The sequence below is a fragment of the Poecilia formosa genome, unplaced genomic scaffold (assembly GCF_000485575.1).
Source record: "Poecilia formosa unplaced genomic scaffold, Poecilia_formosa-5.1.2 Scaffold9, whole genome shotgun sequence".
Classification (NCBI taxonomy): domain Eukaryota; kingdom Metazoa; phylum Chordata; class Actinopteri; order Cyprinodontiformes; family Poeciliidae; genus Poecilia; species Poecilia formosa.
In genome coordinates this window covers 2355727-2382836 of record NW_006799948.1, presented here as the reverse complement: position 1 = coordinate 2382836, position 27110 = coordinate 2355727, and the positions used below count along the sequence as shown (strand labels likewise).

At 39.6% G+C, this 27110-nt stretch overlaps 1 long non-coding RNA gene across 1 annotated transcript in view; it reads left to right on the top strand.

Moving 5' to 3' along the window:
* The first annotated feature begins 5006 nt into the window (after positions 1-5006).
* LOC107833787 (uncharacterized) overlaps positions 5007-27110 on the top strand; it is a 70739-nt gene continuing 48635 nt past the window's right edge. The window contains exon 1 of the long non-coding RNA XR_001659552.1: positions 5007-5238. This is a non-coding gene — a long non-coding RNA (uncharacterized LOC107833787). The remainder of the gene's footprint in view (positions 5239-27110) is intronic.

The following is a 27110-nucleotide window of genomic DNA, read 5'->3' as shown; positions in this document are numbered from 1 at the left end:
AACACTTAAAGAATATAACAAAAACAAAAAAGGAATACAAAGACATGGCAAGAAGAAACCCTTTGTTGAAAGAAAGGCATAAGGTATGCGTGGTAGAAAAATGACACTGCACATTTCCCTGAAAACATCAGAGCCTGTAGCAGCGACAACCTTAAATATGCAGCCGGTGGTGCAGTAGATCAAAGCATTAAAATACTAGGTCTAGTCAAAGTCTAGACCTAAAGCACAATGAGAATCCGACTCACAGGTCATATTCAGATTGACTGAACTTGTGAACTGCAGGCATTATATTAGAAACAGGCAAAAGCTCCAGTCTCTGAATAGTAAACCCAAAACAACAGCCGTCAGGTCAAAGAGGGGCTGGAAACTTATGCAAATCAGCCTTTTCAGATGTCTTTTTGAAAAAAATAAAGAAAGCCATGCATCATTCTTTCCTTCCACTTCGCAATAATGCACGTCTTTGTGTTGGTCTATCACATAAAAGCCCAATAAAACAATGGTTTATAGCTCGTGAAGTCACATCTTCCATCTAACATCATTCCATTCCTCTCATCTCTGCAGCTAAATTGGTCCCTGCTCAACACTAAACCACATCAGTAACACGACTACCATCGCTCTCTGGAAGTGCCGGCGGCGTGAAACGCGCACGGTTTATGTGCCTGTAATTAGTAGGTAACTGGTCAGACGGCATAAACTAACACCTAATTACAGCTCACTAACTTCACCAAACAGCTCAGAGTCTTACGACAACTTACTGGATGCGTCTATTAGGAGAGCACTTCTTCAGCATGTTGAAAAGATTACATGTTTTGATTGCAAACACATTCCCAGCAGGTTTCTGTTGGCAAAATTCATCAGCCAATCAGCAAAACAGCTGCATTATGTTAAACAAGGGCCAGAAGTACCAAACATCTGCACAATTATTGCTCTCCACGCTCGTGAACAAGAATCATGTTCGTCTGACATGTGTAATTCTGCGCTATCTGAGTCATAGTTCTTGTCAGGCCTCCCCATCTGGACAAATAAAGACTCTTTTGTCCCCTGAAGGAATTTCGTTGCAGAAGACGGTCGAGGGAGATAAGTGGAAGAGCAGAAGTTTTGAAAAGAAGCGGGTCCAGCAGGGGGTGACTGCCGCTGCAGCACAGGACGTATGCGAAATGAGTTTGGTTTCCTAGCCGACGAGCACGTCCACGCGAGGAAATGGGAGTTCGCGGCCCAGACACGTTAAAATGCCACTTCAAGCCGATTCGTCCAAACGTCCAATGAGTCGTCTGAGGATTGTGGCCGCGGGCCACTTCGGTTCCTCTCCCTCCGCTGCCTTTTCCTGTCTGAGCTTCTGGCACTCTTTGATTCAGCTCAGCTGTAACAACAGCAAATCTGAAGGTTGCAGGTTGTTTCGGGTGGAGGAGTTGGCGGCAGTGAGCGAGTGGAACTTTACTTCACTCAACCCTGTTTTATGGGATCCCTTCGAGATTGGGTATCTTGTGTTTTTTAGCAGAGAGCTAAAGAAAAACGGTGTCCTCCGAACTTATTGCCTGCCTTCTTAAAGATGCGTGAAAAGCTTTTAAATCAGTTCAGCAGCACAATCACAGCGGCTCCTCTCTGTCCAATTTCTATCAGATCAGATCTACTATCCTCCAACATATCTGAAACAAATTAATGGTTTGTTACCAGTCATCTGCAGACCAACTCCAGTCCAGTTAAAGTTTCAGTGGAGTTCAGGAAACTCTGCTGGTTTATGTTTGTGGCAGTGGGACAGAAAAGGCTTTTTTTGTTTTTGTTTTTATTGGTATGCTACCCAAACAACAAGTTGGTGTAAAAGAAAAGGTCTAATGATTAGTGAGTCTTGGTTTTTCCATGACGTCACTCTTTGATATTCTGCCAATGTCGAAAAAACACAAAGTTTTGCGTATATTTGTCATGGAAATGCAGCTGGAGACCAACAGCAATGTTGCAATTGCTGTGTTTCCATTAATTAAGAAATGCAATAAAAAAGGAAGTATTCAGGGGTGCTGTGGTGGCGCAGTGGCAAAGTACAACCCATGTATTGAGGCCCTAGTCCTCATGCCGGTGGTCGCAGGTTCAATTCCTGGCCTGGTGACATTTGCCACATGTCTTCCCCCACTCTCATAACCCTCTTTCCTGTCAAACTACTTTCAAATAAAGGCCACTAGAGCCAACAAAACCTTAAAAAGACAAAAGTATTCACACAAGAATAAGTTTGATCATGCAATGAGTCATAAAAAAAATAAGAAATCACTGCACCTACAACTTCCTGTTGGCTTCTTCATCTTTTCCACCAGTAGTAACATCTGGTTGCTGATCACATAACTTGTGTGATGTGAAAAAAGTGTTTCCGCCACATTCAGTACAGTTGAAAAACCAACTCATGCCAGTGCAAAAACTTTAGGTTTTTTTTACTGCCATGTTTTCACGGAGAATTTATTTTCATAATTCCAATTTGTACAATTTTAAGGTCAATGCAAACACAGCTTCTAATGTTCATCTTTGATTTTTTTTTTTTTTACCTTTCTTACTACTTACATTAGCTTTGTCTTGTAGAAAGATAAAAATGGGTCCTTACCCACCCTATTAGTCAGGGCTAAATAAAATATTTGTCTTAATTTCCTAGAAACCTAAAAAAGGTAAAAGAATAAACATTTACTGTGAATTGGTCAAAGTCCAAGTAATTTAAAACAAGAATTGTGTTTGTGTGATTTTTTGTTATTGTTACTTCAATTAAGATCCATTTTTTAAAGGCCTTTTATAGATCTTTACCATGGGAGCAAAAAATTGTTCTTTACAAGCAAAACTAGTTCAATCAAAGTTGAACAAAAGCAAATACAGTTCATGTCTGGAGACGCAAGAGTTGAAAGTATTTTTTTTTTTTTAATAATTGCAGTTTTACTTAAAAAAATAGCTCAGTCAGTTAGGTAACTAGTAGCCAATTTACAACTCATTAGGCAAAAAATATGACTTGGATCAAGGAGTAACAGGTCAAAGGTCAACATCCCTCTCCACAGCAACTCTCAAGCTCTGGATCTTGGATTGCAGGTCTTTGAGTAAAACAGTGAAGTGATTTTGTTAACATAACAAAACAGTATTTAACCCTTCAGGTGCCAGGTTTACATTTATTTTTTTCTTGTAAAACACTTTGCTGGTTAAGTGCATACACTATAATAGGTTGTCTTTGTCTCATCTACAAAAAAATCTAAAATCCAAAGACTTTGGAAACTTGGTGAACTATTTCTCAATGCTCTTTATCAATTCAGCTTGAACTTTTGCACCATCACAGTGAAACTGCACTGTGGAAAAAATAAAAATCCTTACAGTAAAATATCCAGCCTCTGTCCAAACCTATAGGCAAATATGAACAAGATCCATCTCATGTGTATTTTAAGCTCCACCAGGGGGCGGTGCATTCAAGTCTGAACAGCAGTCATTGAGCTGAAAACACACAAACTCCCGGTTTAAGCAGAAATGGCAAAACTCAAACGTCAATATTCGCATAAACCCACATGAAATGTATAAAAAGAATATTTTTGACACAATTCACATTAACTCATTTGTAATGCAGAGCGTTATTTCACGTTTGTAATCCCATAGAAGGAAGCTCGCTGCAGTATCTTTGCTGCAATCAGTGTGTAAAGGCTGCATCAAACTGGAAAGAATAACACTGTCTGTGTAAACTGAAACTGGCTCCCAAACTAAATTCAACTAGGCCGTTGAGGAGGAGAGGCCATGTGCACTGAGCTGTGCTTTTCCACCCGAGGTGTAAGAAACCAACTCAAATCATGTAAACCGCAGGGAAAAAAGAAGGCGACAATAAGTTTGAGCTCGGTTTTAATGCTGCAGCAGAGATCAAAAATATTGTTGCCCTTCTTCTGCTCTGCCCTCCCCCATCATTCTTCTCACAGACTCCCAAAACAATTCATCACGTAAAATCCAAACTCGCCTCACCATATGTGAAAACGCATGGCTCCCGTGGGTGCCCTGAAAGAAAATTACTGGCCACAAGACAGCAGTATAGGATCCTTGTTTTTGTGCTTTGTTTTTTTGGAAAGTTTGTCAGAATCGGACGCTGCAGACCTAAACTCCAGCAGCTCTAACTGATGTAATAATGACTTTTTTTTTTTTTTTTCACTTTCAGTATGATTGTAGTCTTTTGTAATATTAGATCTGTTTGCACTTTGGGTTACATTACACAAAGAGGGGGGAGGAGGAGATAGTATACACACTGCTGAAAAAGGACGCTAAGTATCTAAATCCCTTCTGTAAACACCGCTCCCGTGGCCACGTGCCAATTTGCAGCACTTGTCAAACCTACATACATCATGTGTGCTATATTGCCTGCGGTGCCTTCCTGTTCCCCTCGGCATGTTTTATTGTTCCAGTTTCAACATTAAACATTGATTTTATTGTGTACTTTTGATAAATGACTTTAGTTCTGACAAGTGATATTTAAATATTTGTTTATAGAGTTTAAATGTATCCTCTTGATGCTAAATGTCTGTCTCACCGAAACACCGTTTCACAAGTCAAGACGCCCCAAAAGAGTTTGCATTGCAATATATTTTATTACCTGTTTAAAGTAGACATCTGGATCGATGATAGAATAGGGAAATCAGATCTTCTTAAGGAAGTGAGCTCTTCAAAATTAACTTTAAACGGGAATTTGCAGAGCGAGCTAGCTAGCCGGCTAGCTGTTAGCACTGACTTTGGCAATGGATCAACCATCTATAATCCTAGAAACTGACATAGTTCAGATCACAATCCCCTGAACGTAAAATATACTTTACTGATAACAGGTCCATAGAATTTAATTCAAACAAAAAGTCAAACTAAACTATTATCTTATCTAGCTTATCTTGATGAACAAAGAGAAGTTCTGACTGGAAGGGCAAGCTAGTCGCTAGTTATGAGGAACCAGTTTCAAATTGTACTTCAACCATCATAAAACCATTGAAATATCCTGCATATGCTAATACAAATTTTTAAATCTTGTGAGGATCAATCTAAATGGTCATTTACATCCATGGTCTTTAACAAAGAAGGTCATGTTAGGCCGGCTATACCTGCTAGCAAGGTTTAGCCGTTAGCTTTGATGCTGCTTTTAAAGCTAATCTCTCTTTCTACAAAATGCAACAGATCCAAAAGCCTTCCACTGCAGTTAGACAAACAAATGGAAACATTAATCTGACCTATCATTAAAGCTACAAAGTTAAGTTCAAATTTTAAGTTACAGTTTTACAATAATGGAAGTGGAGTCAAAATCATCTCAGAGACGTTCTGAGTCAAGGAGTCAGCTAGTTTCAAAGCAGCGTTCAGCCATTTTAAAACAACAACTGGATCGTTATGGAAACACGACGATCTGAACCTTTACATCGAATGACATTCACTTTAAATGGATATTTGGATAAAAGTCTGGCTAATTAGCTTCCACGCTTTGCCCTGACTCAAGTCAGAACCTCTCTCTGCTTCTAAAAACCGAGGCAAAATTAAGAGAAGCTGTTAAAATCTGATATATTCAGAAAAAGTCAGCCAAAAGCGAAACTAAAAGGCCCTCAAATATACAAAGTAGCTTTACAAAATGAAAACACCATTGTAAATTAAATGATGAAATAATGAAATAAAACTGATTGACAAATAAGCTCCCCATTTAAAAAAAAAGTGTTTTCATTTTATATAGACTTGTTTATTTGATGAACTATTTATTAATAGTTGTATTTATTTATTTTATTTATGCATTTAGTTTTATATGATACAGATCACCATACCTGCATTGATCAGGCTCAGAACGGATTGCTGAATTGGAGTGTCCAAACCAAACGTGTGTGTTGCCTCTCACATAGAGGGATTTTCCAATCTCCACAGAAACCTAGACAAAAAAAAGGGGGGAAAAAATCAATTAGTTTAACAAGTCACAGATTTAAACTATGTTAATGGAAGAAGTGTTCTAGGCTGTTTGTCTTATTTTGTTTTCTCTCTAGAATGCATGTGAAGAAAAGGAAAGCTAGACATATTTTTATAAGTAACGAGACATGAAAACTCAGCACATGCAGTGTGAAATCACTCAGAAGAAACTCCCAACATAAGGAAGCATAGTTTTTGGTTTATTATCGTTTTCGGTGTAGGGTTTTGTTATGATTTTCTCCCCAACTGATACAAGAAGCATTTTGGTGCCATTATCCCCGTTTTGTTGAACCCAGCCAAGTTTTAAACATCAGGCTTCACTTCTCCATCTCTAGTGGAAACCGTGAGCGCTCGGAATGATGGGAAACTTTTACTACACCAACATGTAAACTTTGAGGAAACTAATTGTGTGTCATTATGCCCACTGCACTGCTCTGGTACTTTTCTGTGTTTACTTAAACTGAAAACAAACCCCAAGAAGCTTGGCTCTAATTGTGTGGTTGGTTTATTTTATTTGTATAGAGCAGCATTATGTTCCTTCAAGCTTTGGATTACACTCTGATATTTCCCCCCTGCTTTAAAAAACACACTACTTGTATGTCTCTGTGCGAAACATCTGGATCACAAAACTCTACTTTCTCTCTCTCCTTTGTTTTCTTTTTCTCCCACCCCCAAATCAAAACCAGCGATCTTTGACTTATAACATTCGGGTTGGGTAAGATGTGCCGCTAATATATGTCAGCCCATATTGCTTTTGAACATCTGCCAAGCACTTCCAAGTGTTTCAGCCAACTTGTTGTGACCAAGCTGAAGCATGGAGATTAAATGGCCCGTGTATCAACAAGCAGGCCGCAAGCACGCAGGCAAGCAGAAGAGCTGCCACATCACGTCTCTTGTCATTTACGCTAGCTGTGCTAGCAGCATGCGCGATGTCGTACGGTGCCTCATGAAAGTATTCACGCTCCTGGAGCTGTCGCCACGTCGCATCTTAATTCATTTTATTGGGATTTTAAATCACAGGCCAATGCAGAGTGACACAAATTTAGCTGTTCAAGTGTTTTGCGTGTAAAAATCTGAAAAGTGTGGCGTGCATTTTATGCTGGTAGCTGGTAATTAGCATCTGCAACAAAAAAAAGAAAAAACATTATTTTCCTAATTATAACAGGTTTTACTCTACTATTAATTTTAATATATGTCCATCATCTCTGAGTAGCTTTTCTGTCTCTGTATTCCCACAGCATTCTGCTGCTACTACCATGTTTGACCTAAGGTATGGTGGAAAACTTTAACCCTGTAAGACGGTAAAGTGAGAACATAACAGGACTTCTTTCAGCAACGACTTCTTCTATAAACGCCAGTGGACAAATGATGGTTGTCAAAAATACATTTAGTTAGTTCGCAGTTAGTTTGTGCTCACATAATGTTTTGCATACGGTCAAAAACAAAAAAAAAAAGCAAAAAAAAAAGCGCCAAGTTTTATTTCATTTTAATGTTCAACGACCTTTCAGGCCTTCACACTGCAGCTGGATTTATACTCACTTGGACTCGATTTTACACACAGTTGTGCTATTCACTAATTATATTCAGTTTTTTTTGCAGGACTCGGGCATCCTGCTGATAGATCCTCACAGCAGACCTACTGATGATCTCTGAGGCGAACTGGTTCCGGGAGGCTTGATTTAAAAATGCAAAACACCCAAACACATCATCCCTCGGGTGACACCTTTGCTTTTTGGAAACCCTGCAGATTCCACCCCTAATTAAACAATTTTACTCATAAATAAATAAATAAAACAGAGGTGCAATTAGAAAAGCTCAAGGCGTGCTTTTGCAAGCTCGATGCAGTGGAAGTGAATGGGGATATGCAGTTGGGATGAGCACTGAAAAGACACCGACTTATTACTTTTTTTTTCTTACTTTTTTAAATCTAATAGAGTGAGGAGAGATGTGGCAAACCTGGATTTCATAAGCGGGCCGCTGTCTGACTCAAACCGTTAGCGTGTGGTAAGGCTGCGGGTATGTTTGGAAGAGAAGACGAGGAGGAGGAAGGGGAGGAGAAGCTCGTGATTCTGTGGTATGACCAGCGAGTGGAGCATGGAAGAACCCGCTGACCTTAAGATCCTCCTTTCCCTTCCCTTCGCCTTCCTCGCTCGTGCCATTTCCATCACCTCCAGTTTGTCCTGTGTTAATAATACGCCGAGGCTTGCAAGCATCCAGGACGTTCACGAGCAACCAAATGCTATTTTTCTTTTTCCCTTTCTCCAATTTTAAACCTCTTTTGGTCAATCGTGACAGAGTAAATCTGCGAGGATTAAGCCAAACGGTGAAATCTTAACGTACATCGCTCTGGTGGAGGTTTTTAAATGTAATGCAGAAAATGTGTGAGCATATGTGTGTGTGTGTGTGTGTGTGTGTGTTGGAGGTGAACTTGACAGTTATAGTTCCTCATTATTCAGACCTCAGCAGTGGTTTCACAGTCCTGTGCGGTGTGCGACACCAGACAGCAGCCATCAACAGTTTACCTCTTGCCCCCGTATCTCACACACATCCCACACAGGGTGCAAAAAAAGAAACCACACAAAAAAAAACATCAACATCGACAACACCGAGTTTGTTTTGTGTGAAATCACGTGTTCGGCTAAATTATTCAACGGCCCGGGTTTCCGTTTAGAAGCGAGCTGCTACGAATCGGGTTTGCAGACATGTATGTGCTGAGCTGTGCCGAGTCACTGCCGTCCCTTTAACCGTCTTCACGTTGCGTGATTTATGCGCTCGCGTGTCGGCAAGCAGGAGGTTCTCATTTCCAACAACAGCAGCTTAATAAGCGCGTATTGTGTGCTAATCTTCATATTACATACATATGATTTGCGCTGACACAGATGCGTCGAGCTGCCGGCTTTGAAAAGCTGCTGCCGTCCAGCTCAGAATTTAATCAGCGATTCAAACCGCAATGTTTTTCCAAAAGAAGAAGTACAATTTTTCCCTCCGTTTCCCACTGGTTGCCTCCCCACTGTCCACAGTTTGTTTTAATTACTTCAAACTGGAAGCGACCCATTTGGTGTAAATTGAAATGCAGCATAGTTGGGAGTTTTCAAATCCCCCTTTATTAATTTTGCACAGTCCTCATGCATGTGACCTTTTGATGAAATACGCTTCTTTTCAAATCAAGCAAAGAGCATGATAAATGTTATGTGTTTTGTAGAGGCACAATGCAATATTTCCTTTTTTTTTCTTATAAACGTTGCCGCTTAAGTCACATATTTGGCCATAAACTGAAACATACTGAACATTTATGGTAGAACAGGTTTATTTTATGCCATCCAAAAGTATTCGCACCTCTTTTTATGTCATGCTGCCACCACAAACCACTGTATTTTATGATGTTTTTATGGAAGAGACTAACACAAAGTAGAGTATTTTTGTCAAGGGAGAGAAATGCATGGGTTTGAAAATAAAACAAAAGATGTCAAAAGTGAGTCATCCATTTACAATCAGACTCCTTTGAGCCAATTATCCTTCAGAATAACATCACGACTATTGTTTTGCACTATTCAAATCTGGCCTCAAGTCCCTCGATGGAAGTCATTGTTGGGAAAAAAAACAAAACATCAGTCGCTTTAATTAAAAGTTACCACAATCCATGAAGAGGACACATGTGAAACAAATTGCGAAACACTACATGCGACAGAAAGCTAACACTGCACTCATCCTCCCCAGGGGGAAACGTGGTGATGACAGCATCATGCTACAGGAATTATGGGAAGATGAACAGAGATTGATATTGGGAAATTCTTGATCCAAACATTAGAATTTGTGACAGACGTGAGTGGGTAGAGGTTCGGTTTTCAGCAGGCTGCATGTTTATGCTAAACATGTTTATGCTAAACATGTTTATGCTAAACATGTTTTTGCTAAACATGTTTGTGCTAAACATGTTTGTGCTAAACTTGCAGCCAAAAGTACAATAGAAAACTATAGTTGGGAGGCCCAGTCATCTAAACTCAATTAGGAATCTACAGATGGATGTGAAAATTTATCTTCAAAAACTGATTGGTATCAAAAGTGATTCTTAAACAATTTAAAAAAAATTTGGCCGTCTTTAAACGACTAGAAGCTGGTAGGGACAGACACCAAAAAGGCAATGAAAGCTGGTTCTACAAATGCAAAAGGCAGCTAAAAATTGTAAAAATATTGCTAATTTTCCTTCTACTTCACCAACTATTTTGTGTCAGTGCATCAATTCTCCAAAAAACAACAATCTAATTTGTGGCCGTAACTACAAAAAAAACTTGAGCGACGTCCAGTGGTGTGAACATTTTAGCGCTGCAATCAGCTAATAGCTTGCTCCCATAGCACTGGTTTCTAGTTAGCTTGTGAATCTACCAGAACAGAAAACAACAATACCAGGTCCAGCTTAAAGAAAAAATGCCCTTTATTTGAAGCTGCTGCTATTTGTGACCAAGGCTCTAGTTTGTATTTGCAGTATACAGAATCGTGCACCAGCCCAGACACATAAAAATGTCTGCCAAACTCTAAATTTATAAGTAGTACATAGTATTATGTGTGATGCAACATGCAGTAAAAGCTGCTCGTCACCTACTCTGATCTCAAGGGGTTAAAACCTGCTTCCAAAGAGAACCGACGTGATATGCTGATGATGTGAAGTTGCAAAGTTTGAATATCCAGGGGGGAATATTCCATGCTTCAGCAGTTTGTAATTTGTCTACATTTAACAGCGTGGAATAGGCCAGAGTAGATTTTTTTTCCTTTCTCGTAAACCGTTTGGAAAACAGCTCTCTTAAATATATTTATACTACACCTCAGTTTACAACTCCATCAACTGCTGGGTCACCAATGAGTCAAACAATATGGGTATTACTGTTCCAAAAAGGGAGCAGTGTTTGAACGGACCACTCATACTCTAGGTTACACACAATAAACTCAACGATTTATTCCTAAACATTAATATCGTTTATGGTTTTCTGTAGACGAATTTATCTATCATGTAATATTTATGCACTTGGAAATAGAAGTGCAATTTCTAGGTTGTAGGAACTGTTTGAGTATACTATTATTCTGAGGTATTAAGGCAGTTAAAAGATTCACAAATCTCTTCTTTTGATGATCAGAAGACAAACAGTCTGCAAAAACAACTGTTCTTAAGCTAGTTCTCCAACTGCTAGTTCAATAATCATCTTTCTCAGTCTTTGATAAATAACGCTACACAGCAATGTTCAAAAACGCTATTCGTACACAATACAGTGACACAAATGTACAAGCATTGATCAAAATGGGTCACAACAGCAACCTCAGTCAGACCTACAATGCTAATGCCTAAGTTAGCTTGCTAAAGCCCGCAGCTAATTATTGCGATTTGTAGAGTTGCTAACACCAGCATGCAGTAATTCCTCAGGCATACCATGATTTTAGTTCATCTTTTTGTCAGCCGGAAATGACAAAAAGGGATCAAAAATGGCTCTTCAAAGATGACCTTCATCAAATGTGATTTCTAAATCATAAAAAAAAAAACCCGCTGAAAAACACAACAACTTAGACGTCAGACGACTAGAAGCTGGTAGGGACAATCCCCACAAAGGGACCTATCTTTAATGAAACTTGGTTCTACAAATGAATAACTGAGGGGAGCTAAATGCTAATGCTAATAGACACCACTAATCATTGAAATTTTCAGACTTGTTCAGAATAACCATAGGAACTTCTCATTTGTCTTAGCTGTTAAGTAGCTTCTGTTTTTGTTATGCTAACATGTACTGAGCAGGCTAGAAATAATATTGCCCAGCTAATGTTAATAATTATAGCTAATTATACACAACTTGTGTGTGTAGAGAACATGCAATAAAAACTATGAAACAGCCCTTTAAGTGCCTTCTGGTGTTTTCTTCAGGTGTTTATTTATTAAATAAATACCTAGGAATACTTGGTGCATAATTATGAAGCACTGTGGCAGAGTGGCAGCTACTCAACACATTTCTCCGATATGAACAAAATGCAGAAACAAATTACAGTAAATCCAAAGAGCAGCATGCTGATGAGTTTAGAGCAGCTTCATTGCTTCTTGTAAACATATGCGGCCACAAGAGGAAAATAAAGAGGGCAGATGAGGGGCGGCGGGGCTAAAGGGAATGAAAACGGGAAAAAGGGTTTGTGGTTGGCGGCTTAATCATAAGCACGTTCTTTTACCGTAAGCGAAATAAATGTAAACAGGTGGTTATACAGGCAGTCAACAAGAAAAAAGCAGAATAAAAACAAGCGCTAGCGACCGTCAGAGTCATTTGTGACTCGTGTTTCTCATCCTAAAACGTGCACCATGAGGACAGCGAAGACTTTGCTCGGATGTCCAGGAGGCCTGGCAGCATTTAAAGTCCAGCCCTCCTGCTTCACGTCTCGAGGGCGATGAGGGGATGCAGAGCCCGCTCAGGGGGTCAAAGGCCAGAGCCGCGCTCTCTGTCTAAGCTCAGATCCAGTTTCAGATGTCTGAACCCCACCAACACTTCACAGCGTGATGAAAGGCTCTGCTGACTCACTGAAAACCCCCCAAGTGGAGGTTATTTATTTGTCAATGTCAGCTTTTAAAATTAGAACAAAGACGACAGAGGAGGAAGAGGACATCAGAGAGACTCATATTTGCTCGTGAGTCATGCAAGCAATTGCAAAAGCATGTTAATCCCTAAGCCTCTTTTTAAACTGAAAGTCTCTAATGAATTTCCAAGGGCTGCATAAATAGCGGTTTAATAAGTGGTTGGTAACATCAAAAGTGTGTTGTGGTAACGCCATGTATCTCAGCTTCCCGGCGATTTGCTCGTTCGGTGATCTTGCGAAAGTATTCATAACCTTTGAACTTATTCACTTTGATCCGGAACTACAGCTATTAGTGTATTTTAGTGGGATTTGATGGACCGATATAAAAGTTGCACATAAGGAGAAAAATATCTGGTTTAACAACTTAGCTTAGAAATAAATAAGAGTCAACCTGTGTGTAATTTGAGCTCAGAAAGTTGTGCATGAATTTAAAGCAGTAGTAGGTTGTAAAACAGCTTGAAACATCTCATGGAGAATTGTTAAACCTGTCATTTTGAAATGTTTAACAACTGCAAAATTACCAAGATATAGTTGTCTACCTAAATAAAAAAAGAGCCACTTTTCCCCAAAAAATACACTAAAGTTTTGGATTCAAGTAGGGAAAAATCTAAATAAAAATTGCAAGAGTATTAACACATTTGCTCATTAGAAATCTACTAAATTAGCTGAAATTTACTGTGGGACTGAAGAGCTTTTGGCCAGTTTACATTCTACTTTTTAATTTATTTTTTTGTTGTTACACTCTTGATTGTCAATTTAGGACTCATGCCAAAACATATGAGCGATTGGAGAGCTTTTGATATTCATCCGAGGTCAAGAACTCGCTTTCATCAGTGTTTTTCCAACTCCAACTAAGAAGATAAAGCTTTTATTCCTACAGATCCTCCTATTGTCTGCAAGTGCTGTACATGCTTCCCCTCCTGATCCCTTTGACCCGTTACTTTTCAGAATGAGGAACTCAGCTGACAGACGGATGATGCTTTGTTTTATACTCATGATTTGGATCAGTATCTCCAGCTACCTGATAACCCCAAAAAGGTCACCAATGCTGACAGTGAGGGGTCTTTTACATTCCAGCAGCAGGAATGTCGAGTATCTCTGACCTCGTTTACTGGAAGTCTTGTGTCATCGTCATGCATCATATCCTGGTGACAGACAGAAAGCTCTGCTGCGGGCTTCTTTTGGAGTGAAGAAAACGCTCAGGAAGCGTCTGGTCATTGAAGGATTGATTTTAAGGGAGCCTCCCTTTGTTTGCCAGCTGGAGTCTTTTCCCAGAACAGCTCTCTGAAGCTGTACCTCCCTGACTGCAAAGACAAAACCTGCCGTTTTGGAAACGTGTTCACTGAAAGGCAAACCCCAAGGCAGTCCTCAACAGGCCTTTGATTTGGGGGAATCCAGCCCATTAATGTAGTCTTAACTAACTACATATTTGCAGGAAATGCTTGGAAAAGTAATACATTCAAGTTTGATACATCAATCTTTCCTTAAGCCATGCTTGTGTAAACATTATTCAGACTGGGAAGTAAATGAGTAAGCTCAGCTCATCAGGAAATTTTAATTTAAGAAGCCGTTACGCAGTTTCCTGTCATTTTCATTCTGAAAATGAGTGTGAATCAGTTGAATTCTGGTGAGAATCACATCGTGTCACATCTTTAAAGTATGTGTCATTTTCTGAATAGTCCATGTGAATTAGGAACTCACCCTGGTCTTCTGCATCAGGACAAACTACATGACTTTTGCCATTAATTTAATATCAGCGTTTCAAGAATCCCCACAATTTGTTGACTCAGTCAGAAAGTAGGTCATGCTGTCAGTTTAACTGAAGCATTAGCATAAATTATGTTTTTATTAGCTCATTGCTGCAACATCCAAGACTCAGTTGTACCAGGTTCTATAGCAGTTCGTCAAGTGAAAATGAACTGTGAATGAATCAGTGTTATATATTACCAAGTTGGGTCTATTTCTTTAAATCAGATATTAGTGTAACAGGACATCGTAGGACAAAAGGTGATCAGTGAAGAAAGAGGTCTATGACATTAAACATTTCACCTTTAGATGTTTTTACCTAGCTTACCAACAGAAGGTAGCGCCTAACTGTGAAGCGGAAGAAAAATAAACTAAAAATTTGAGAGTTTCCCATGCAATCGTTATCAGCTACTCAGTTATTTTAATTTACTGTATTTCTTTAGGTGTTTATGTTTTGCACATCAAGAGAGTGAAACCTTTTCCATTTTTTGTAACTACTTCAAGCACAGTCAGATTGGGCGGTGAGAGACGGAATAACAATTTGAGTTTTGGGCTTTGATTAGGACATTCTCAGTCATGAATATGTTTTGATCTGTACCACTCCATAGGTCAGACATTCACGGTCATGTATTAAGCTCACAGTACATTTACGTCAACTCTCACCGGTGCCATTCCCACATCATGATGCTGCTACTACCAGGTTTCTGAGTAAAGGTGGTTTGTTCAGCATTATGTGTTAAGCTAGTTTTCCATATGCCAGAAAGTTTTGGGTTCCACCTCTTCTGCTTCCTCTGCATGGCCTGAGGCAAACTGCAGACGTTTTCTGTCGTTATTTCATAAAGAATGGCAGATGGATTAGAGGAAGATCATTAGAAAGCACAACTAATAGTTTTCCTGACAGATTCTCCCTCTAACTGGCATTCGATTACACGCAGCTGGACTCCATTTACAAGTTAGACGACTCCCGAAGAAGCAGTTGTTAGTGCTGGATTTTATTTCAAGACTCTGGATACTTGAACATTTAAGTAACTTCTAAAACCGAGCAACATTTTTCTTTCACTTCACAATTCCAAACTACTTGGTGTGGGTTACTCACATAAAGTCCGAAGGAATAATTTTAAAAAGTTTGTCGTTGCAATGTGACAAATATGACAAAGTTTAAGGCCTATCTGCTTACCAAACACTTCTCAAGCAAAATTATATGTCAAATTTGGCCTGATTTCAACTTACACTTTTATGGATAATGTAAATGTATTTCAGATGCATCGTCGCATTTTTGGTTTAACAGCATACAACGTTACGACAGAATGTCATAACTTCATAGAGTTTAGCCCTGACTCACAGGATTAGCTCATAATCTTTGCGAAATCCCCCATAATTTAACAGTGCACACACTTCAGACGCAGGCACGGTTTGGTAACGCTGCGATGCTCGGGGGGATGAGACCATGAGAACGTCAGACAACCCGCCGGCGGCGGCAGGTTTGAGAAAGAGGAAACTTATTCTCACACCTGACTGAGGAGAAGGAGGCGTGAGAAGTAGGTGTTGCTGCTGTAGCTTCTTCTTTTCTGGTTTTATGCGACTAGGACAGATGTGTTCTCTTTTGAAAGAAAATTAAAAAAAAAAACAACAAAACAGGTTCGTCTTAGGACATGGGTGTCCAGCTTCAGTCCTCAAGAACGGGGGTCCTGCTAGTTTTAAGAGTCTCTCCTCCAACACAGATGATTCACATCATCCAACTCAGAAGGTTTTGCAGTGGCTTGCTAATGACGCATAATTTGATTTAGGTGTGCTGAACATGCAGGAAACAGGCCCGTGAGGACCAACTTTTACACCCCTGCCTTAGGATACGTAGTTCTGGTCAGAACTCCGGTGTAAATCTGGAGCTTTTAAATGATTAGTCTAAACAATAAACAACACCAATCACTAATGATTTATAAAAACAACAATTAGTAGCAAAATGTTTTAACTTGTCCTCGAGGACGCCTTAAAAAAAAAAAACAGAAAACAGCAGCATACTTTATGGAGCCATTATGAAGAATTGTGGATATTTCTGGGTACTTCTCCACCAGTCCTCCAAGCATAATTAGCTGTATTTATTTAAATCGGTTGGATTCTCACCACAGAGCGAGCTTTTAAATATAAAAATCTGTTTTCTGTGTGCATTTGCAAACAATGTGCTGTTGTGTCTGGCGTACTGGTGGTTCCTCTATTGTTCTGGAGCGGATAGGAACCAGCATGGCCCCGCCAAAACCACAACCTCAACACAAACAGAAAGTGATTCTGTTTTTAAAGATATCAGGAAACCAACCAATTTTAATGAACTCAATCAAATCTGTCAAGAATGGAAGATCTATGGGTACAATTCCTGACTTCACACCATGTGCTGCATGTCTTTCCCCTTCTCTCTGTGCCATTCTTCCCATCAAGCCATTTCAAAAAAGCCAGCACCACAAGCCCTTAAGTAAAAGATTCACACAATTTTATCCCAATACTCAAGTTGAGACTTATTAAGGATAAGTAAATATTTGTACAGAGTTGCCCAAGCATTACATTTACCTGTAACTTTTGGAAGCATCCCTTCTCCAACACACCTGGATTCCTTCATCAAAATATCACTTAAATCTGCAGAGACCTGGTAACAAGCTGCTTATTTCATTCAGGTGTGCTGGAGAAAAGATGCATCTAAAAGTTGCAGGATGGTAAACTCTCCAGGGTTGGAGTTGGTTGTGTATGTATATATATTGGCCTGAATGTAAAATTTATATCATTTGGGGGAAAAAACCCCCAAAAACTCAGGCATTTTCCTCCAGGTTTGTTAACCCCGGGCTTCAGTGGTTAAACCACTGATAAAGAAAAATAAAAGCAGTCTGGATAAATCGCTACTGCAGAATTACAGGCTGATCTCCAACCCTCCATTCACCAGGAAAGTTAGTGAAAAAGCTGCTTCAACAGTTAAATAGTTTGTTAGCGATGACCAACCGTTTTGACGTCCTTCAGTCTGGTTTCCGTGGTTACCACTTGAGTGGATGTGGATGTGTTCAGTGACATCCACATTAAAGATATCAGAAAATACAGACTGTGGAAGAACCACAGCGTTGGTCCTGTCCATCACAGCTTTTGACACCGTTGACCATGACATTATTAGAACGACTGGAGAGTTGGGTCGGACTCTCTACTCCACTGGTTTGAATCTTACCTAAAGAACAGGGACTTCTTTGGGTTAATAAGTAACTTCTCATTGGAGCGGACAGAAGTCACATGCAGGGTACCCCACGGTTAAATCCTAAGATACCTCTTATTCAATATCTATGCGCTCCCACTAGCTCAGGTTGTAATAGGAAATAATATTAGCTACCATAACTATGCAGCCTTCTATCACCTGAAGGACATTTCCGGGATTAAAGGACTGTTGTCACAATAAAATCTAGAGAAACTCATTCATGTGTTTACCTTTAGTCGCATTGATTACTGCAACAATGTCTTCTCAGGTCTGACCTCAAGAACAATTAAAAGGTTTCCATAAAAGCCCATAATTCGGGCTCAGGATGAGTAAGTGTAAACTACCTTGGATCTGACTAAGAATGCTGAAAGTCTGTAAAGCATCAGAGCCTGTTTGAAATTAGCAAGTCTAGACTAAGGAACAATTATGGGTTTATATTTGCATGCCACAATAAGATTATCATTACAACACAGAGCTGAGTTCTAACATTTTTCAACTCTACTGATTAAGACCTAATGTTTACTCGGACTTCATCGGATTCTTGTCAAACGTTACGTCAGTAGAGCTCAAACTTCAGCAGATCCCTGATCTTAGGGAAGGGTCAAAGGGTGTTCAGTCAGGCCTTTGTTACATCAGTTCACATCCACATCTCACTGCAGCTCGATACAGGAGGGTTTCCCCATCTCATACCCAAACAAACACATCACTCAAGCAGGCAACCCAGAAGTGTCCGGATGACTGAGTCATTGTGACGAGGCAGGGGGAATTACCAGGGGCAAACAGGCCCTGTTTGTTAAAAACAAAGCAAATTATTTTCCCAAGACAGTTTCAGTGGGTCCAGGTGATGAAGCCGAGTCTTATAGATGGCTCATCTATTGATTAAGGTCAAAGGTTCACTGATAACTGACATGCTTTTAGGTTTCCGGTCAGAAAAATACCTCCTCTCTACCACATCAGAGACGCCAAACCGATAGTTAGACTACACAACACAGGAGAAGATACGTCTTGGAGAAAAATGGGAAGATAAGACATTCCAGTTCATACTGGAATATAAAAGATAACATTCTGATTAAAACATCACAGCTTTATATTACAACAGCAAATGTAGAAGAAAAAGACAAACAGAGTTTAAAAAGGTAAAAACTAGCGTGATTTTCCAGTTGATTAGGTTTCGGTTTGTTTCTGCATCTCAAATAATTTCACAACTTTAATCAGAGGCAGCTGTGATTTAGGAACGGATGACTGGAGATGTCAACATGAAGCGAAAATAGAGTCCTCGCCGTCTCGTGTTGCCCTTTTAAAATCGACAGATTTAGCTAGATTTTCCATGAGGTTGTTCAAACATCTATCATCCGCTGAAGTCGTTGCATCACTCAGCCGGTCCACAAGGAACGGTTATATTCTTTTAAAAGCCTCCGACAGCGCGGCTGTTCGCCCTGATGCACGTTGTGCTGCGGCGGAGCCGTCCACCCCGAGCTGACCCCGGGCCAGCCGGGCCTTCGCTCCGCGTTCCCCATCTCCCAGTCCTCCTTCCTGAGGGACAACAACTGGCAGGACGCCCTGTGTTTTTGTCTCAGACACGCTATGCCTGTCTGCGGCTCACGGCTCTGCTCGCTGCAGTGTGGCGGCTCCAGCCAATCGCGGAGGGGCCCGGGTCGCCACGAGGGCCAGACAGGGCGGTGCCCTCTCCGAAACAGCCGGAGTGGAAGAGGAGCTCACGTGAAACCTGTTTATTCGTCAGAGGAGAAACAGGCAGGGTGGAAATGAAAAGGAAAAAAAGAAAAAAAAAGGGAGGAAAAATGAAGTTGAGAAAAGTTTCAGTTGGCGGGAAAATAGGAAGGAGGGAAAGGAAAAGAGGATGGCGCACACGCTGGAATCTGCGTTAATGCTATAGATATTTCCACCCATCAGCTGTTAGTCATTTCTTTGGCACATAAAGGGCAGCCGTCACGCTGTGTGACATATTTCTTCACCCGACTGGGGACCAAATTGGATTATGTGGTTGGTTGTTCTCCCTTTAATGGGGAAATCTGGGGTTTAATATGCATGAGTGGGTTTTTTGTAAGGTAAACGGACAATGCCCTTTTAACGAGCACAAAACAACCCCGCTGCATACGTGGGGGAGCTGGAAATGTTTCGCAATTTTAAGTAAGTGGAAAACAGCAGGAAAAGCCTGCATGTCAAAACACATTTATTGTTAAAAAATGCTCATTTATCATTCTACTTTTTTCCAATCTATATTAGTTGCTGTGCTCTGACGAAATCGAGCAAACGTGTCCCGAATCGCAAAGCAGATTTTCACTGAAAAAAAAAAAAAAAAAAGAAATTCAAGCTGCATATTGTTGTTATAAACGAGATGAAGCGCACATGTGTGGGATAAATCATACCTGCCCAAGTCCTGGTCGATATCCAGAAAAAAAAACATAAAAACACATGCCCCCTTTTTTTACTGGTTCTTTCCACCCACATTAAATCGGCTGTGGTTCCTATAGTCCATTTCCAACGGAAGAGAATAAACTGTGATCATGCAGAAAAACGAGCCTAAACAAAGAAGTCGTATAAATATTGAAAAAAAAAAAACAAAAAAAAACAGGAGAATTAATGAGTTTTCTTTTGATAGTGGTTTCAACAGCTGAGCTTTATTTTATTTTTTTATCCTTGACTTGTAAAACAAAAAGGGGGGAGAGGTTTAACAAGACCGTCAAACTTTACTGGTTTCTTGCATCAGCTTTATTGTACTGTAATTGGCGAAACTTCACTGAAACTCAGGGATGCAGCGTAGACTGAAGAGAAAAAAGAAAACAGAAAAAAAAGATGTACACTGCTTCACGTACAGGTTGGTGTGATTGCATTTCAGCGTTTCCCTGGTGATGTTAAGGACACATGCTGCTCATTATTACATGTGTGGAAATCCAGATGGAGACAAGTTGTTGCCAATAATTTCCACAGATTCACTTGGTTGAGAAAAACCTGGTTCTGACACCGCATCTCTTAAATGAGAACTTATTTCACACAGTGTAACAATTAGTCTATCACTGCGACTTAAAACTCCTATTTTTCTCCCCTTTCTGTTACAGAGGCCTTCACTGTACTCACACTGTGTTGGGTCTTGCATGAAGAACCCCTCATTCTTCCCTCTAATCCATTTCCCCATCAAGAAAAAAAACACCAACAAACATTTCACAGCTTAATTTATCAGAACCACTAAAAACTCAAAACAAGGGGTTACGTTCGACTTCAGATTTTCTACTTTTGGTCTCTATGGCAAAAAAAGGATTTATTTTAGGGACTTTAACAAATGTAATAAAATGATTTATATGTCCCAAAATATTTTGTTCACAGAAAAGAAAAATCCAGATCAGATATGATTATTTTCAGTAGTTTCGATTATAAAATGGCAACTATGAGTCAAACACCAACTTGAGTTTGGCCAATTTTGCTTACAATGTCCACAAAACAAGGCAGCGGAATAATTCTCCAATTACTAGACATGCAAACAAGCAACAGAAAACTGGGTTATTTTAAAAATAATAATAACAACAACTATTATTATTATTATTATTATTATTATTATTATTATTATTATAATAAAACAGCTATACTCTTAGTAAAAAAAAAACTTTTTGTTTTGATACAGAATGCCACAAAAAAACTGTCATTGCAAAAACAAACAAAGCCATTTTTGTTTTTACTTTCAAGGTGGTAACACTTTGAAGGGGTGTACACTTTATTTGACATGACGGTGTCAAAAACATGACATAACACATTATGAACATGAAGGACTCTTCATGAATGTTTACAACTGTTGTCATGAAGTGGCATTTGGTAAAGAATGACACTTTTACTGAAAAGCAGCTCTAAAAGTTCTATTAAAAGTTCCACTAAAGTGTCAATTTTGCATGTTTTGGTCGATGATGACCCTTTTAATGCAAGTTCTATGAAAATTTGCATAAAAAGTCAATTAAAGGTGTCATTATTTACCAAATGACACCTCATGACAACATTCATAAAGACTCCTTCATGTTCCTGTCAGGTGTTATGTCATGTTCCTGTCAGGTGTTATGTCATGTTTATGACAGTGTCATGTCAGTCTTTTGCACGTCCCGTCAAATAAAGTGTCACTTAGTCATCTTTGTGAAATAAAAGCACCAAATGGTGAACTCAGGTGTGTGTTTCTGTACTATTAAGAAAGCTTTTAGCGTTACTTGTTTGGTAATTTGTTCCTTAATTAAACAGTAGATCAGAAAACCCAAAGTCACTCCACCCAACCTCGGTCTCAAAATTCCCTCAGGACTTAAACATGACACGAGTCAGTCTGAACATTCCCCTAATTCTCCCACCGAGGGCATTATGCAGACGGATGAGCCGGATGGGAAAACACTGAGATCATTTCCAATTTACTTCTTATTGGTGCTTTTAAAAAAGACACTAAGGCAAAGAGTTTGATGTTAGCCCTAATATTAAAATGTAAATATTTAAAGGAAATAGCATTTTGCCAACTTAATAAGGAGCTAGCCTTGAGCCTTGTTTCCACTGTCACCATGACAACAAAACAAACAAACTCCCATCTGCAGGTGTCTACCTGTGACTCCAGCATTCTTCCTCTATGATTAATGTGAAAACACTGGCTATGACATATTTGTTCATTCACATTTTTGTCATTTTCTTCCTTCTTCTGTTTCGCTCCTGCCGCTGGTCCAGGCTAATGTGATCCTGATTTAGATTAAAAAAAGGACAACTTGTCCTTATTGGGTTTATTGGCCTGATAATGTTCCTTGTAGACATATTTCCTGCCAGATTGCTATTCAAACCGGTAAAGTTTTCTGAATCTGATCCAAAAGGTTAGGTTGAAGACAAACGAGACTTATTGGACTTACTTTGCAACGACAGGTTGATTTCATGCAGGCTAGTTTCACTCAGCAGGCAAGGGGTGTTTTCTAAAAGACAAACAAAAGAAAATTTAGTTCACTAAGCAAGAACGTAATCCGCTAAGCGCCTGTGATAATCTCTAATAATTGTTACTCATAGACCTGTGATCTAGCCAGACGTTGTGCTGCAACCAGCATTAAGAAAGTCCTAAAATGGATTTAGATTAATCATGTGTTTAATACTCAGGCGTTGCATGATGAACAGAAGTCATGCGCGCCGCAGAAGAGAAAAGAAACAGAAGTGAGGCAAGAACACAGAGGATAAGGAGTTAATCAGACTGCTTCTGTAAAAGCAGGTCTGTTGATGATAAAAAGTGAGAATACGAATCAGGATGTTCAGAAAAAGTAAAAATAATGCCCCTTATGTTTCCTTCCACCCAAAAATCTTAACAGCATTAGAAAAATACTTAATATGCTTCTGCTGCGGGCAACACAAGCTGCTATGAAGTTAGTAGGTGACTGGATCAGACCGGTGCTAAAAGAAATGTGCAATGTCACACCATTCCCACCAGTGGAAGCTTTTTATGTGGACCAAATGGGCAGTTTCCCAGGGTGTCATTAGAAAAGGGTTGTTCACAAATTAAATTAAGAGGGGGAAAAAAAAATACTTTTTTGTTTCGCTCTTTTTTCCTTTTGTTTCACATTGAGGATTTTCTGTATTTTGATATAACTGTGTGCATAGTGGGGTGGTGCAGGTATCTTCTCTATCTGGAACACGTGTCAAACCGAAGGCCCAGGGCCCAAATCTGGCCCGCCGTAGCTTTTTGTGTGATCCAAATTAGATCAATAAGTCACTCCAGTTTTTCATAAATATGCAAAATTCACACAAAATCAACAGATCCCCACATTTTTTTCTGATTTTTACTTCAAATTTTTCCTCATAACTGACCAAAAAATTTGGTCTAACTGACTGCTGCCTCAGCCTTACTTGATGTCAAGTTATAGTCTGTGATTGATACAGCGATTAATAAAAAGTCACGCATGAATGTCATGCATTAAGGCAAATAATGTACAAATTCCTTACAAATATCCACATAGCAAACATGAAATCCTGGATGGACTGATCAGTGTGAAAAGACGTTCATTATTACTTAATTATAAGAAACACTTACTGGATGCTGAAACAAACAGCTATTTATTGATGTTTTAAGAGTTTAATGGTTTTATCAATACATTCTGGCACAACCAGCCCTTTAAGAGCATTCAGATTTTTGATATGGCCCAAAATGAAAATGAGTTTGACACCCTTGCTCTGGAACATCTGAGCGCTAGCTTTTAGCTTCTCTCCACCAGGACATTTTTTAGTAATCTGCAATTTTACTTGTCAAAATTGCAGACATAGAGCGGCAAAAAGTAAAAATCATGGAGGCAGCGTCAAGCTACTGGGACAGTAAAGGATGGTCAAATGTGACAATGGATAAATATTGGAAAATGCAACAAGAAAATCTGTCAGAGGTTGCCAAAAAAAACTTCCCACTGGCATAAATTTTCACCTTCCAGCTGGACAACAACTCCATGAACACCTAGTGATCCGTCACATCTAGGTCACAATGTCATGAGAACAGTCAGACTACATGTTGTATTTACAAAGACAGACTGTTTTTGGTTACATCCAACCAGCAGTACAATGTACCAGTGCAGATTTTTTTGCTGTCTCAGTAAAGTCACTGCTTCAGTGAAACGGTGACGAAAATGCAGGAAGTAACAACAGCATTAGGTATAATGTTACTTATTTCCTCCTCTTTTCTTTCCTCTTCCTCTTTGCACTCTCTCAAGTCAGACTGTAAAATCCCGCTCCAGACTGAGAGCTTATTATGAAATCCTTTCTGTCTCTCTGCAGTATGACTAAATAGCAGGATTACATTCTCTTAGTGGGTTTCAAACACAGCTCCAAGCGTTATATACTTTACGTCTCTTTCCACATCCTGTCGTATTGCAGTGGATTTCATTCAGGGGCGTCAGGGTCAAAGGGGTGAAAACAAATGCATGGCACACTTTGAAAAACATTTTTTCCTTCTAAAAAATATGTACTATTTTGGGTTGGTCTGTCATAAAGTCATACTAATACTTTAGCATACAGTTTTCTGCAGAACGTTGAGGACAACTCGACGAAGATTTAAATCCAGAGACTTGTGCAACGTGATTGTTTTCAGCTGTTGAGAAATGCACATATTGAGTATGTATGAAAGCGGAACAATAGCTGTCAACAGTAGCTACAGTTTCCATGTTTATTGTGATGAGGGATCATGTTGCTCAGCACAGCCATGCGGTTCTCCTGTGTTTTTAAAAGCCTTCTTGGACTACAGTAGCTCTCTGCAGGAGAGAGGCATGAGGTCAGTCGGGCTTCGGGTTCACAAAAAGTACTCGGTAATGAAATATCTGACCTTTGAGGGTGAAACTTTTGGCCAACCAAAACCCACTTCTTCTTAATATCGCAGTGAACATCCCCGATATGGTTCAAGCAGAAGTGAGTTTAAAAAAGAAAAGCAAAGGACGCTGTGCATGTTTGTGACTCTTCGAATGTTTTCTTTGAGACCCTGGACTTGCTCAGACTTCAGGACTTGGCACAGGCATTTTGTTTAGTTCTTAATTAACCATACACAGCTTAAAGCAAGATGTTGACAACAGGAACTGAAATCACTCTCAGTTACTTTGACCTGCTTTCACATTGATGCTATATTATGAAAAGCAAGACTTGCAAAAATTGGGATTTTTAGGCTCACATTTTACATATTTTTAGATGGAATCGAGAGAAAAGGAAAATGTAGTTGTAAATTTGTGTTAAACATAAAATGGTGGCCATAAGAGGAGACTGTTTTTCTGAGTCAAATTTTTTCTGTGACCCACCTGTGGTCGTGATCAGTAGGAGTTCACTTTTGTCTACAGTCTTTGTTGTGGGTTTTGCTTATTCCTGCCTTTATTCTCTTTACTCACAGGTTTGCTTTCCTTGTTAGTGTCAGGAGTCATTTCTCTCTCTCTACCATAGCTTTCTGCTCCTCTCGTAGCTGCAGAACTTTCATATATATTTACTAGGGCTGTTGTAAAATAATATTTTAGTAATCAAGTACTATATCGATTATTTTTACGGCTATTCGAGTAATTGGAAAACTCTCTTTCTTTCTCTCTACTTCCCACCATTCGCTGTGAAACGGTCACCACGCAGTCCCGGGAGGAGAAAAGCTGTCGTACCCCAAAACCATCGCATCAGTCAATTTCAAAATGCTTATTAGTCCCCCAAAACACACAAACCTCCGGAGACTTTGCTGTTATGCTGCTAGCACTTAGCAACAACTAATAGCGGAAGTGAGCGGGTTGCCCAACACAAATAATGATCCGGCCGAACACGGTGCGCTAAATAATACGCCATAATTTTACGAAGCTTCGAGGCAGATATATTGCCCTTGATGAATTGTAATAATCGATGAATTCCTCGAATCATTCGAGGAATCGTTACAGCCCTAATATTTTCACTCACCCTTCCTCGCTCCGGTCGGTTACGATCCCGGTAATTAAGCTCCCAGTTTTCAACCACTCCTCACTCAATTCCTCTCATGAAGACTCTTAAAAAGGGGGGGGTGCACAAGTTCAGCACCCTGTACTGCAACAAATGCAATGCGAAGTTCCCTCCTCTGCCGACGCCTGCTAACGAGCGGTTCATTTGATTCAGGTGAACAGGTGTGATACTCGCTTTTGTGGCCTGGACTCGTCCGCCTCTGATTAAAAATATATAAATACTTTTAAGGGTAGGTTCAGAAAAGAAAAAAAAACACGCTTTAAGAAGAAGTATATTGAGATGTAAAGTAAAATTTTTATTAAATTAAAATACATGGGACAATATAAGATTGAGCAATCAAAGTTTATTGTTAGATTTTTTGATATTGAGTAAAATGTTTAAGAGGTAATTTGGGCTTCTGCCTATTTTCTGTACTTTAATAGGTAGTATTTTACACACACACGTATATATATATCGCCCACTTTCATCTTGTTCCAGTAGCCCATTTTTCATTAAGGTGCTCTGGTTCCCCAGCACCTAACGCAGACCTTGTTTGGCCGAGCGACATCTGAGCCTTCAAGTCGTGCTTATCAATGTCTCTAATGGTATGAGGTAGGCTACATAGCTCAAAGAGTCTTGCCTAAGGACCCACACTGGATAGCTCAATGTCACTGTTGTATCTTTTTTGCCCCAGCCTGGATTCGAACCCAGGTCTCCCAGGTGAAAGACTGGTGACTTAGCAGATCCCAGGAACAACATCAGACATCTCAGTCCAGAAATGTGCAGTTCTAGGCACAGCCAAGATACTGTGCAGAACCCTCAAGCTCCCAGGCCTCTGGTAGAGGACCCGAGCTCAGAGGATGAAAGAGACCACCCGCGGAGGGTGAGAAGGGAATTTATATATATTACATGTTTAACAGTGTTTTTAACTTTTAGTTAATCCATTGTCAACAACCACTTAACATTTGCTCCAAAGCTTCTGTGCTAACTAATTCTTACTAATTCTTCATAATGTTAAACCAAAACAAATTTAATTAATTAATTCTTTCTGTTCTTTGTCCCTCTAATGATTTTTTTATTTATTTAAACTTCTTTTCCTTTGATTATGCCTACCTCCCTCCTGCGTTCAATCCAACAACTCCACAAAACATGATGCATCATGGTCACTGAATGCAACATTTGACGCTTCCTTCAAGAAATGGACAAT